General features: G+C 45.0%; 1 protein-coding gene across 1 annotated transcript in view; it reads left to right on the plus strand.

Annotated features, from left to right (window-relative positions):
• The first annotated feature begins 568 nt into the window (after positions 1-568).
• Positions 569-14,464, plus strand: part of PACC1 (proton activated chloride channel 1) — a 71,192-nt gene continuing 57,296 nt past the window's right edge. Inside the window, exon 1 of the mRNA XM_083494732.1 lies at positions 569-1,671. The gene's annotated coding sequence lies outside the window, so the exon portion shown is untranslated. The remainder of the gene's footprint in view (positions 1,672-14,464) is intronic.

The following is a 14,464-nucleotide window of genomic DNA, read 5'->3' on the forward strand; positions in this document are numbered from 1 at the left end:
ACTACAAACAACAATTTGTGTTCCAGACAAACTATGGTTCCTATCATTTCCCCTTTCTTCTGCCTTCCCTGAGAACTCCCGTATACTATCACATTAACAATTATTTATATGCTGTCAGACTATTGGTGAATCTGGTTCAGTACGAACTACTTTGATTGGCAGCAGCTCTCCAAGGTTTCAGGTACAAGCTTTTCCGAGTCCTACCTGAGGACACCAAGGACTGAATCTGAGACCTTCTGTATGCTAGACAGATGTTGGACCACTGAGCTACAGTCCTTCCCCTCTGAGGGTGGCAAGGCAACACCCCAAGCCATGGTTTGTTGGTTTGGGTTTCACATCAAACCATAGTATTCCCAAAGGGTGGAGTACAAAACAGTTTCAAACCATGGTTTCAGATCCTAGTTTGATTGCTGCATTTGCAACCTTATGGTGGAAGGTGCTTAAGAGCTTCCAAGTAGAGAACAGGCCTGGGAGTGTGGGGATCTGTGGACTTCCAGATATTTTGGCCTCCACATCTCTCTCGGCATGCCCAATGGTCAGGGAACTGTAGTCTAGGAACATCTGGAGGGCCACAGGTTCCCACACCAGGCACACAAGGACAGCGTATCCCTGTATTTTTTATCCAGCTACCAAACAATGGGGGCAGATGAAAGAGGAAGGTTGTTCACCTCAGGCTTGCATGTTTCCTAGAAGCATATGGCTGGCAACTATTGGAAAGAGAATGTGCAATTAAACTGGGGCCTTTGTTCAGATGCACAAGCCACTTGCGTCCATTGTAACCAGGCTCAGATTAGGCCAATAATCTGTTGTAGATTAAGGCTGTATTGTATGATTACATTTCTATCCCACCGTTTCCCCAAGCAACTCGAGGTGGTGCCCAGTATTATCCCCACTCCTCTTTTCATCCTCACAACACCCCTGTGAGGTGGGTTAGAAATGAGGGGGCAGTGGCCGACCCAAGGTCAACCGCCGGGTTTCACGGCTTAGTAGGAATTTGAACTCTGATCTCTCTCAGCTCCTAGGCCACCACTCTAACCACTACACCACACTGTCTCCCAGGAGGTCTCTCATCCAGGCACTGAACAGACCCAAGACCTGTAGTCATATCCTGTTGCTGTTTTTTAACAAATTTTAACAAGGCTGCTTTCGTTTTTCGCTTTAAAAAAGAAACTCTTCATTGGGCACGTCGTCTCCTTTAAAGGCTCCTGACTGCCGCTTCCTTCTGCATTCGGTACCCAGAGCGGAAGGGAAAAGGTCACTGTCCCTTTAAGGGCGCCGCACGCCAGCGAACATTCCAAGCTTTCCCCGTCCCTCTTTAGCGCGTCACCGGCATTCCGGGAAGAGGTCGGCGTCGGCCCCTCTCCGTCCTTGACAAGAGGGGCGGGCGGCGACTCGAAACACAGAAATATTCGCGTCGCGGAACAGGAGAAAAGAGGATTCAGAGCGCCGTCGCTTGCGCCCGAGCGCTTTCTGAGCGCTACGGCAAGCGACGAGCCCCCTTGCCCATCCGCACTCCTCAGAACTGGCAGGCCCGCCGCCGGGTGATGACTCACGAGGGGGCGTGGCTGTAAAGCCCTGTTTCCTTCTCTCGCGCTATGACTCATCGTTGACCGCGGAAGCCCCTCGCGCACGCGCAGCAGTGCCGTCTATTTATAAACCGGCCCAAGGAGGGTGAGTGATGTCATGCAGGCGGCAGTTGGGCAGCGACCGAGATTCGGTCTCGCCCCGCCTGTTGCCTAGCGCCCTAGCGGTGTTTACTCTGCTGGGGGCCGCAGGTTGCCTGGCAACCGCGCCAGGCCGCATGAGAGCGGGAGGGCTGTGGAGTGGGGGGACACCGCTTAAGCAAAGGCCGCTCAAGAGGGGGACGAAAAGAAATAGGCCCTTAAAACCCTTTAGGGTTTCTGCTCATGCCCAGGAACACGTCCCTCATGTTGTTGGCTTTATTTAGAGGGCTTTTTTTGTCCTGCTTTTCAGCCCATAAAGAGTCCCAGGGTGGCTTACATATGTCAATAATAATCACCATCATGCGTATTATATAACACATATATAGCTAGGTGTATTCTCCATGACAACTTTAAAGTTTCTTTTTAAATAGTCCCAGGGAGGAATAGTAAAGCAGGTTCATATAGTTGGGTTGGGATGAGGCACTGCATTCTAATTTATTGAAAGGTATAAAGTGAAGTTATTTATGCTGGGTCAAAGAGTTTTGCTTCCTTTTGCCCAAAATACAGTGGAATGTTGGATTAATGAGTTTTTTTAGTATATTTTAGTATACTATGTTTCTAAAGAAATGTTAATATGAATGAGTTTTGGTATTATGTGTTAGGTTTATTTGTAATGGATGATTATGTGTGATTAAAAACCAATACAAAAATCAAAAAGTTCTGGGCCGATATCATGCCTTTAAACATATCTGTGCTGTGACCGCATTTGGAAGACACTGTATAATTCTGGTTGCCTCACCTTCCAAAGGATAAGGTAGAATTGGAAAGGGTTCAGAGAAGGTTAATCAAAATAATCAAGGGAATGGAGTGACTCTCTTAGCCATCATGGTGGCTATGATCAGCCTCCATGGTTAGAGACAGCAACACTACTGAATATTGCTGGAAACCACATGTTCGGATGCTGCTTTTGGGTTTTTTACAGGCAGTTGGATGGCCACTGAGAGAGCAGGGTGCTGGACTAGTTGGGCCATTGGCCTGATCAAGTAGGTTCCTCTTATGTTCTTATGACTGATTTGCCTTGAATTAAGCCCTGGCAGCATTCTCTATGGGTGGAAAAACATGGTCATTGTGGCACACACTCAAAAATTATAACAGGTTTGGTTGTACCACGTGATGAATGTTTAAGATGGAATCCCAGTAGAATATTAAAATTTATTATTTATTACAACATTTTAAATCAGTATACATCTGTAAAAAGACATGAGAAATGGACCTTTAGGAAGGCAGGAAACGAAATGAAAGCTGAGGAACATGGGACTTGGGGTCAGATGAAGCAAGATTAGGAAAGAGGGATGATGAAACTGCAGGAAAAGGGAAAGAGCAGTGGTCCTAGGAAAGGAAGAGTGGAAGAAAAATTGATAGAGGAAAGAGCTAGGATGAATCTGATGAGAGTGAATCTTAGTTCCATTACTATCTCTGTCATTCAGAAAAGCAGCTGTAAAATATAAGTGGCCTGTGGCTCAGACAGATGTGTGAAATTCAAGAGAGAAATGGAGTTATTAATAGATACTGAAGGCATGAACTATATAAATAAACAAATTCAATTTGTCTGTTATTTTTCACTGTCAGCTTCCCCAGTGTTCTGTTCATGCTCAGCCCTCAAGCATTTCCAGCATTGTTTGGAGCCAACGGAATGGCTTGGTGCCTTGGTGGTGAGCCTTGCTGTTGATTTCACAAGGAGTATTTTTTGTGTATTTGATGTGCCACCTATAGTGACTTGAGACAATTGAATCTGGGCAGCCTTGCCACACCCTCAAGGAATGGATAGGACATGGGATTTGTATGTAAGTGATTGGGATAGTGAAGGTCCGTTTGCGTAAAAGACAAGAAAGAAGTAATAATAAAGGTTCCTAGATTTACGTTTTTTATGGCTCTGTCCTGCTCTGTTGATGTCTTAGAGCTAGTTAGATCCTTCAGTATGGGGTTGGTTAATCAATTGTGCAAAACATGGAGCTCCGGTGTCTTACTTTTAATTCCCAGGATAGACTATAAAAGTAACAAATTATTTCTGAAAAGATTGATTTTTTAAAGAGTTAGAAGTAGGGGGGGAAATAGTGCTGCCAGTTTTTCCAATTGCTTTCTTTGGATGTGGTTGTTAATTTTGCTTGATATATCGAGCTCTGTAAATCTAAGTTTGTCGCCATGTCTTTAAATAATACGTATTAACCACAAATGAATTGAAAACTCCATTAGAACAGCAAGGCTTCTTGATTAAGGGCTGGTCATTTTGCTTTTGACACTTGTAAAATAGGTATATAAGAGATTTGTAATTCAGTAATAATAAAAGAGAAGTGCCCTATATTAAGGACATAGGATGAAATCCAGTGTGGTAGTTCCACTAATGGAATGGCTTTTGATCCAATAGAAGTGTCTGGTAACAGAAAAGGAGAGGAGGATTCTCATGGATTTCAGCTATCTACATAATCTGGAGGATCCCTCAACTGTCTGGAACAGGTTTTGTAGAGGGTCTGCAGTGGGAAGGGGGAAATGGAGAAAATTGCCTTCCTGCTTAACATTAGTGAATGGCTCTGTTAGATCAAAAGTTGTTCTGTGAGTGGGACAGCAGCCTTGGATTTCCTCCAACAGAGGCTGCTTTATACCCAGACAGACTGTTGATTCATGTAGGCAAAGAATTAAGGCTGCACTCCTTAACGTATGTCCTAGGGCGTGAGTACCATTGGACTTAATACTAAGTAAGAAATGCATAGAATTGCACTGCCAGTGTTACCAAATTAGTGATGAAGCCCCATACAAATTGTGTGACACTATTCAGCCCCTATGATACTGTGTAGCAAATCCCTCTTCAGACACCTGTTCAACCTTCATTCTTTTCTGTTGTCAAGAGCTGCAGTAGGGTTTGGTCCTCCAAGAAGAAATGTTGTTTTGGGAACATTTTCTTTTGGTTCCTTTATTTATGTGCCTGTGGGCAGGGGCTTGGAAGAGGAGAAGGAAAAGCTTCATTTTTCCACATGTAATATTCTGGGATTGCCAAGTCCTAGGAGCTATTATGTTGATGTAATTGCCTCTTTCCTGTTCCTGGCTACATAAATAGAATGGACATTTGGATCACCCGTGATTCTTCTAATTTTAGTCCCTATTTCTCAATTTTGTGACAAAAGACAGTGCTGATAAGATCTCTGAGAGTTTTCACGTGAGTCTCTCATTTCTTAGTTTCCAAGAGCAGAAAACTGGAGATCCACATGCTCATATCAGGAGCTGAAGTTGAACATTAACTTGAATCTTGCAGGCCAGCTCTTTTCCACTCTAGACAAAATGTGAGTCTACTGAAATCTACTGAGAATGTTTTTATTCCAGTAGCTATTCACGTGGCAGAAGGTGAAGGACAGTGCAACAGTGGCCGAAACCAAACTGCAATCACTCAGAATGTAGAAATCTTGGGGTCTTATTAGCAGTTTTCTTTTTTAAAAAAATCTGAATGTGTTGTTGTACTTTCACAAAATCATTCTTATCGATTTCACCAGTATGAGTTTTCCTCGTAAGTTTAAAAGGGCATGCATTTGTATCTGCACTGGAGCTGTTAAAAAGAAGAAAAGGAAACACTGCTAAAATTGATGCTTCACCACAGCGAAAAGAAAGAATTGAATTCCCAGTTTTCCCAAAGGGAAATGGGAGGGGATGACCATCAGTACAGAAAGGCATTAATGTAACCAGCCATGTCATGATGGGACTATATCCAAGTCCACTCATAGGGCAGCATGGGCAAACATCCAGTGTAGGCAATGAGGGCAGGGGAGGACAATGGCTTCTGCAGTAGCTGGAGGAGTGTCATGACCTTTAAAGAGGGGAAAACTGAAGTATTTAAAGGCCACATGAACTGAAGTGAGGAAAGATTCCTCAACGATCATCAAAGTACTTCAAAATGTACATGTGATTTCAGTTTAAACTACAGTAGTGCCTCTTTAACTCATTGCAAGTTCACCTAAGGGCCAGACATTGGCTGCTATTGAATCTGACTGGGAATATAAGGGTTTAGTTGAGCTTTGCACTTTGGCAGAGGAGTGCTGGCAATCCTTCTGAGTTCTCCCAAGTCCTACAGAACTCTACGCTAGCCTGCTTATTCAGAAAGCTTCTGTATTGGATTCCTGCTCCTTGTTTCATGCATCCAGCTACCTGCTGCCAGTCACCCTATGCTCCAGGCTGTTTCCTTTGAGCATTAAGTAGGCTCATGTAGGATTACAGCTTATAATATCTACTTCAACGTAAGCCCCATTGATTTCAATGGGACTTATTCCGGTGTGTGAATAGAATTGCATAAGCCACAGCACAAATGCATCAGCAAATGATCCTGTATCATTGAAGGCAATGCTGTAAAATGGATGGGGAACCTGTCACCCTCCAGATATTGCTGGACCACAATTCCCACCATCCCTGATCATTGGACATACTGACCGGGCTGGTGGGAGTTGAAGTCTAATATCTGGAGAACCACAGGTTCACCACCTTGCTATAAAACATTGTGTGCACTAATTTGCCTCTCTTTTACCTACTGCTAATCTTAGTGCATTTGTTTTACAGTCCATGCTTCTTCCTCTGAACCAGGGGTCTGCAACCCGCGGCTCCGGAGCCGCATGTGGCTCTTTTACACCTTTGCCACGGCTCCGGGGCGGATACTAGCGAGGGGAGGAGGCGCATTGTGCGCCCCGACACTCCCCACTGTGGCAGGCGCTGTACTGGCTGTGATGTTGCATGGGGGTGGTGCGTGTGTTAGTCACACACCGTCCCGACGTCACCTTCCCAGTTTTGTGGTTCCCAGTTGTTTTTTTCTTCGGAAACGGGTCCAAGTGGCTCTTTTTGTCTTAAAGGTTGCAGGCCCCTGCTCTAAACTCTTACATTAAGTTTTACTTTTTAAAAACAAAAAACCAAAACGGTTTCCATTGCTCGATACACATGCACATTTGGTAAGGCTTGCCCAATAGGCAATATGACAAGATATTAGGATGTGTTCAGGGTTGTACATGGTGACTTCTTCTGCACAAGAAATTTTCCAAGCGTAGCGATGACTATCTTTACCTATCTTAAAACGGTTTACAATTAAAGAAAATGGGACTGGCCCTAATAATAGAGGAGATGCTGGACAATGGCCAAAGGTCGAAGATATTTAAGAGTTTTGTGTGGATCAATTGTGGATAAATGTACACTCTCTCACATGCTGGGAAGCTGAGTTGTAACTAGGCACATATCACTGGATGTGGTGTGCGGTGTACATTCTCTTGCTATACTTGGTGTAGAATGAAGTGAAAAACACCCATCTGGACAAACCCTTTGGATCTGATGTTAATGGGCTGTTTAAAGTCAGCCCCAGGCAAGAACAAGCCAGCGACAGGTTAATACATCCTGGGCTTTGAGAGAGTGGAGAAACTAGACTTTGAGAGGGGGTGGGTGGGTTTGATGTCTCCTGATCATTCAGGTTCACAGTCTGGAGGTTCTGCTGCATCTGTTGCTGAACTCAAATCTTTACACAGGGAAGAAGATCGTGTGGATTTCTGGATGATTCAGGATTCCACCCCCAGTCTACCCTAGTCAACATGGCCAATGCTCAGGGATGATGGGAACTGTAGTCCAACAATATCTGGAAAGCCACAGGTTTTCCATCTCTGCTTCAGATTGAGGAAGTGGCTATCAGCTTCCTCATCAACCATCAGTGAGAAGAATGCAAATCATTTTAAGAAAGGTTTTATGAGTGTTCGGGAATGCAGACCATTAATATTTTTAGGGACACGTATTGTGCGCTGCAGTAATGTGCTAAAGGCTCTGTGGGTTGGATCCAAAGATAAGTGCATGGAAGGAAAGTTTCCCAGTTCCTCCTGCTATTACCTGCACCCCTTAAAAAGGCCCTGGGAAGGATCTCTATGAAATGGGTGGAGGTGAAGGAACTGTAGAAAATCATGAAGAGCCTTTCTGATTTTGAGAACCCCCCTCCCATTCCTCAGTAGCCCTCTGTGCTACAAACTTCAACATACTATAAAATCCAAGGCTATGACTTGAATTTTAAGTTGAGTGAATTTGGCTGGTGTATATTACATTGCACCCATCTGGTTACCCCCTGTGAACCATACATAAAAAAAGAATGGTTACTCATTTTTTGCCACTATTAATCAGCTTCCAACAAATTTCTAATTTTGCCCCTTCCAAAGAAACATTCGTGTCTGTTTTACAGAAAAGAAGAAAGCCTTTATTAAGATGACTGGTAGAAACAATGTTTTCCACACTTAGAACTTTCCCTCCAATCATGACCACGAATCCATGTGACTCGTGGTACAAGAGAGATGCTGAGGTCATCAAATTGTCTGTCTTTTGAGCATGACTCTTGACATGTTGACTTCTGAAGTTTCCTGCTTCTGTAGGTAGGGAAACACAAAGAGCAGTGTGTGACATAGCGAAAAGAAGCTGTGACTAAGCATTTGTGCAAAAAGAAACACTCCATTATTTTTGTTCTGCTCCCTCTTGGTTATCAACAACCGAAACTATAATTAACAAGCATTAACACTGGACCCTTTATGGGAACTTGCTAAAAATAGTGAGTCATAGAAAATACTCTCTTTTCTCTGTAAATTGCATGCATCATATGAATTTTGTATTTTTGTCTGCTCGGGCTATGAATACATATTCCAAGTAAATGTGGAGCAAACATACTGGAATGATGCTTTTCAGAATATGATATGGCTTCCTGGGGAAGCACCAGCAGCTGTGTGGGTTCATTGGAGAAGATGGTAGCTAAATAGACCATTTGGTATTGCATTTATCATTGCATTATTGATTGACCACCAAAGAGGTATTACAGTGGTACCTCGCAAGACGAACGCCTCGCAAGACGGAAAACCCGCTAGACGAAAGAGGTTTTCCGTTTTGGAGGCGCTTCGCAAAACGAATTTCCCTATGGGCTTGCTTTGCAAGACGAAAGCCCATAGGGAAATCTCCGGGACAGCGGGGAAGCGCAGCGCGTCTTCCCCACTGTCCTCAGACCTCCTCCGAAGGCTGGTGGTGGGAGGAGGGCTCTCCTCCCGCCACCAGCCTTCGGGGCAGCCTTCCGAAGGCTGGCGGTGGGGCGGAGAGCTCTCTGCCCCACCGCCAGCCTTCGGAAGGCTGCTCCGAAGGCTGGCGGTGGGGCGGAGAGAGCTTCTCCCCGCGCCAGCCTTCGGATGGCTGTCCTGAAGACTTGCGGTGGGAGGAGGGTTTTCCTTCCCACCGCCAACATTCAGAATGCTGTTCTGAATGTTGGCGGTGGGGAGGAAAAACCCTCCTCCCACCGCAAGCCCCGGGAACAGAGGAGAAGCGCTGCGCCCCTTCCCCTCTGTTCCCGTACCTGTCCTGAAGGCTTGCAGTGGGGAGAAAAGCCCTTCTCCGCACCGCCAGCCTGGCAAGCGGTTTCCATAGGAACGCATTAATTGATTTTCAATGCATTCCTATGGGAAACCGTGCTTCGCAAGACGAAAAACTTGCAAGAAGAAAAAACTTGCGGAACGAATTAATTTCGTCTTGCGAGGCACCACTGTATCTGAACACTGGCTTACTTCTTCAACAGAGAGAGCTGCCACCTGTGGAGTAAAAGGTCATAGAATCATAGACTTGTAGAGTTGACCCTGTTGTGAAGAAAGTGAGACACTGCAAGTCAGAATACACTGTGCTGAGCTAGGTAGACCAATGACGTGTCTAAGTACAGGGCAGCTCCATACGTACATCTTTTTTGGAAGATACCATTAGGCAGCTACATATTAGCAATGAAAACAGAAACCCGATACACTGAATGTTAATTATAGAATGTAATTTCTATAGCAGAACATAAGAAGGGCTTTGTCGTATTAGGCCAAAGAGCTAACTAGCCCAAGTCTGTTCTCACAGTAGCCCGGCAGATGGTTATGGGAAACCCAGAAGTAGAACATGAATGCAACAGCACTCTCCCACCCATGCTCTCCAGCAACTCATACTCAGAGGTAAAGTTATATAGGCATTCATTAATTTATTTCATTTTATTTCATTTTCTATGCTGCTTTCCCAGCAAAGTTGTCCTTAAAGGGTTTATCATCCTATTAAAACAGCAGGGGTTGCCTTGTCCTCCGTGAACTTGTCTAACCCTTTAAAGCCATCCAAGTTGATCTTGTGGCAGCAAATTCCATAGTTTAACTATGTTGTGTAAAGAAGTACAGTACTATACCTCTTTGGTCCTTCCTCCATCTCCCAATATTCAGCTTAATGGGATAACTCCCAGTTGTATTATTATGGGAGATGGAGAAAACCTTCTTCCTACCAAATTTCTCCATCTATATCCTCCCTTATTAGTCTTTTTTCTAAACTAAAAAGCCCCAAACGCTATAATCATTATTAATAGGAGTGTTGCTCCAGCTCTTTCATCATTTTGGTTGCCATTTTCTGAACCTTTTCTAGCTCCTTTTGAAGCGAGGCAACCAAGTTTCCATGTAAAACAGAGCAAGTATTTGACCTTTATAAAATCTGACATGGGCTCTTGACATTCGCCCTTTCCTGACCAAGGCAAATAAAAGCTGGTTTTTAAGCATTCCCCCCATTTACAACTTCCTTTATGTTTTATATTTTTTTGGGAGGGGGAGGAAGGACACTTTATGACATGCTAGACAAGTTCTATTAAGATTTGGACTCACGTACTCATGGACTTACGTTCTCAGGAAGTATATAATCAGTTTCCTAGGGATCAGCATAATAGAATTGTAGAGTTGGAAGGGAATCCCAAGAGTCAGCTATTCCGACCCCTTGTGCTGCAGGAATCTCTGCCAAAACATCCGCGACAGATGGCTATTCAACCTCTGCTTAAAAACCTCCAATGAAGGAGAGTCCACAACCTCACGAGGGAGTCTGTCCCGCATAAATTCCCTGGCTTGGTAAAAGCATATATGATTTGCTGAACAACCAGTTTCCAGCCAGGGATGCAAATGACTGGTTCTACTGTGTTTGCTAATCTACTGAGTCAGACCACTGGTCCATCTAGCCCAGGAATGTCCACACTGGCTGGCAGCAGCTCTCCGGGCTTTCAGGCAGGGAATATTTTCCTGGGGAACCTTGGGTACAGGGTATCTGCGGGTCCCTTGTCCTGTCCCTTCCTTTTCCACCTCAGATCTACCCCCTTCTCCCTCTTGGTCCCATCCCTTTAAAGAAAACAACGAGAACCCTGAAAAACTCCCTATTGATGGTGGTGGGGAAGCCAATACAAGCTTGAATTTCATGGGTTGCCTTAAAAAAAAAGAAGAAATTGCAAACAGTATAAGTTGGACTTATAACTTAGGGTGCAAGCCATATCCTGGCAACAAGGCATGAATGGAGCCACCACCTTATTTGGAGCTCTCTTGTTCCTGCTATCTGGGGGCAGAAGGCTGTTGAGGTTGGGCAGTCAACTTTCCCATGCAGCCTTTGGCTTAACAGCTTGACTTCTGCTGTCAGCTGAACATCACCGCTTGACACCAGCTGTCTCAACATGGTCTTCTAAGACCAGCAGAAACAGGGTCTCAGGTAGAGGTCTTTCCCATCACCTATGCTTTAATCCTTTTACAGTGGTACCTTGGGTTACATATGCTTAAGGTTACATATGCTTCAGGTTACAAACTCTGCTAACCCAGAAATAGTGCTTCAGGTTAAGAACTTTGCTTCAGGATGAAAACAGAAATCCTGCTCCAGCGGCGCAGCAGCAGCGGGAGGCCCCATTAGCTAAAGTGGTGCTTCAGGTTAAGAACAGTTTCAGGTTAAGTACAGACCTCTGGAACGAATTAAGTACTTAACCCGAGGTACCACTGTATCTACAATTAGAGGTGTTGGGGGTTGAGCTTGTATCTTCTGCAGATAAAGCAAACTCGTTTCTTATTTCTTTTGCACCCATCTGTCCAAACAAACCTCTCCCTTCACACAATTCCTGTCTCACCCCACTGACATGGGATTTCTCCCCAAACCTATCCTCCTCCTCCTTTTGCAATTTCCCCCTCATGATAAAGGCAGCAGGTGGAGGAAAACATTCAGGCCTGCTTGATGGCAACAGGTATGTCTGTACAGTATAGTAAGGAGCCTAGATCCCCCTTGAGTAAGTAAACATGATTTCTTATCACTGTTCCATCTTGAAACAGCCATATCCTAATACTTATTACCGTGATCTTAATAGATACCTTAATTAGGGTTGCTTGACTCCACACACCCATCATCCCTGACCAGCAGCCGTGCCAGCTGGGGATGATGGGAATTGTAGTCCAAAATTTATGGAGGGCACCAGGTTAGTGAAGTCTGCATCAACAGGTGTAAGATATGCATGGCAATCTGTTAAATGCCTCTGTTGTTTCCTAAACATCTTGTGATAAGGGCTGTTTCCTGCCTAGGGATATAATATCTGGTGTTTCAAACAAGGCATAAGAAAATTTGAGAAATGCAGGGTGGTAATTTGATCCTTGCTGGAAACTCATTTGCACCAGCAGCCCATAAACAGGGTTTAACACCTCCAGCTATTTGCTGTGGAAAGATGAGAAGGCCCATTAGGCCTAACAGACTGTGTTTCATCCACCAGGCTGCCCTAAAGCCAGTGTTTGCCTGTAATATTTTGACCTGGATTGGGAGATAGCAAGTCGATCACTTTGTAAACTGAAAGCAGCACCGTGTTATTCCTGCTTTCCTAAACAAAAACCAATTCCCCTTTCTCACGCCACCCACACACCAGTGATTAACTTATTAATAAACCAGTGGAAGTGAAACCACTGGTTTCAACAAAGGCCTTTTATAACACCTTTCTGTCGCCCTTGTCCCACAATGCCCTGCTCTGCTGTAGGTAATCAGGCTCCAATCAGCCGACAATGACCGGCAATAGAAACTCACGAGTGACAGAAAACCACAGTTGCTTTGCAGGCTTCATGGGACAGGAATGCTGGCCCTAACTTTCAAGGCAGTTATAAAGCACTGCCCCACAGGCAATAAGCTTTTACCAAGCCTTTACGAGGGGCTGAGCTTTTAGTGTAGCCAAGCCCTGCCCTGTGGAACTCCCTGCCACTGGAAGCTTGGAAGTAATCGTCCCTGCTGGCTTTTTAGATGACTCCTGAAAAATGTGTTACTCAGGCAAGCCTTTGAAACATGAACTTCATTTCCCCAACCGTTATTTTAATGAAAATGTGGTTTAGATATATTAGGGCAGAAAGTCGTCCAGTCTGGCATCCTGTTCTCACAGCGGCCAACCGGATTGCAAGCAGACAGATGGGCACAGAAGCACTCTCCCACCCGTGTTTCCCATGACAGGCATAGAATCATAGCATCATAGAGTTGGAATAGACCACAAGGGCCATCGAGTCCAACCCCCTGCCAAGTAGGAAACAGGCATGAAGTAAAGCCATTGCATTAGCAGCATCAAAGTGACCTCACTGGAGTGCAAGCCTGGGCAGTGTGTATGGAGGTCTTGGGTTGCCCAGATGACAAGACCTTTCTCTTGGCCCCGCTGATGTGGTCCAAAGGAAAGCAGAGCCATATGTTTGGCACTCGCTTCCCTGTAGGAGTTGCTGGAAGGAGGCATACAGGGCACCATCCAACCGTCTTAGGGACTCCCCTCTGGATTTGTGTAGGGTTTACTCCTTAGTGTTTTCTTTTCCCGGAGATACCGTATTTTTTGCTCTATAAGACTCACTTTTTCCCTCCTAAAAAGTAAGGGGAAATGTGTGTGCGTCTTATGGAGCGAATGCAGGCTGCGCAACTATCCCAGAAGCCAGAACAGCAAGAGGGATTGTTGCTTTCACTGCGCAATGATCCCTCTTGCTGTTCTGGCTTCTGAGATTCAGAATATGTTTTTTCTTGTTTTCCTCCTCCAAAAACTAGGTGCGTCTTGTGGTCTGATGCGTCTTATAGAGCGAAAAATACGGTATCTCTCAAGACAGCAGAAGGTTAGGATCATTGTTTTCCTTCTCCTAGATGGGTTGTCTTCCCAGGTTGATGAGCCCCATCTGCCCCTCAAGTCCCTCTACAGCATGTGCAGAAAGCGCCTTCTTTGACCACTGATGGTCTCATCCACCAGAGCCTATCTTCACATTCAGGGGAAGTCCGTCACTCACCGAGGGTTTGAAACCTGTCTGCTACCCACACCTGGTTTAGCCATCCAGTCGAAGCCAGTCCCAGGGTGAAAGACCATATACATTGAGTTTCATAAGGAAAACACTGCAGCATTGTTTGCAATCCAGCTCTCTGGATTTTTACCTCGGTATTCTCTTCCCCCTTCCCGGTTCTGATAAATCCTACTTTATATTTTACTTGGGAATTAACTGGAAATGTTAATTCTTAGAACCTCCTTGTTTTTCTGTGCCTAGCCTTTCTGTAAAAGGGTTAGCATGCCGTAAGCGGGGATGACAGTGTTTCATCTTGGAATTGCAAGTCATGTGCCTAATTGGAAATGATTTCAGTTTACTACACTGGAGAGTAATGCCGCGATGTCCTCACCAAAGGAGCACATGACTCTTGTGTAAGCCGGCTGTACCTGGGAGGAGGGAATTTGATAAGGCTCTCCGGGTGTGTATTGTTGTAAGCAGATTAATAGCTCTGATCCAATAAAGGAGGTCTCTGCAGTGGCATCATCGCAGAGAGCCAGTGTGGAGTGATGGCTGCTGCCGGCTTCTCGGATCACGCTAGCCAATGAAAGATTCATGAGGAGATGGTGTTTTATAAGCCAATATCTCATATTGCCGCAGAGTCAGAGGTTTGACGTGAGCCAATCGATATAACTCGCCCTCCCGAAAGGTGGT

This window comes from Podarcis liolepis (genome assembly GCF_965112155.1).
Source record: "Podarcis liolepis genome assembly, chromosome: 3".
Lineage (NCBI taxonomy): Eukaryota > Metazoa > Chordata > Lepidosauria > Squamata > Lacertidae > Podarcis > Podarcis liolepis.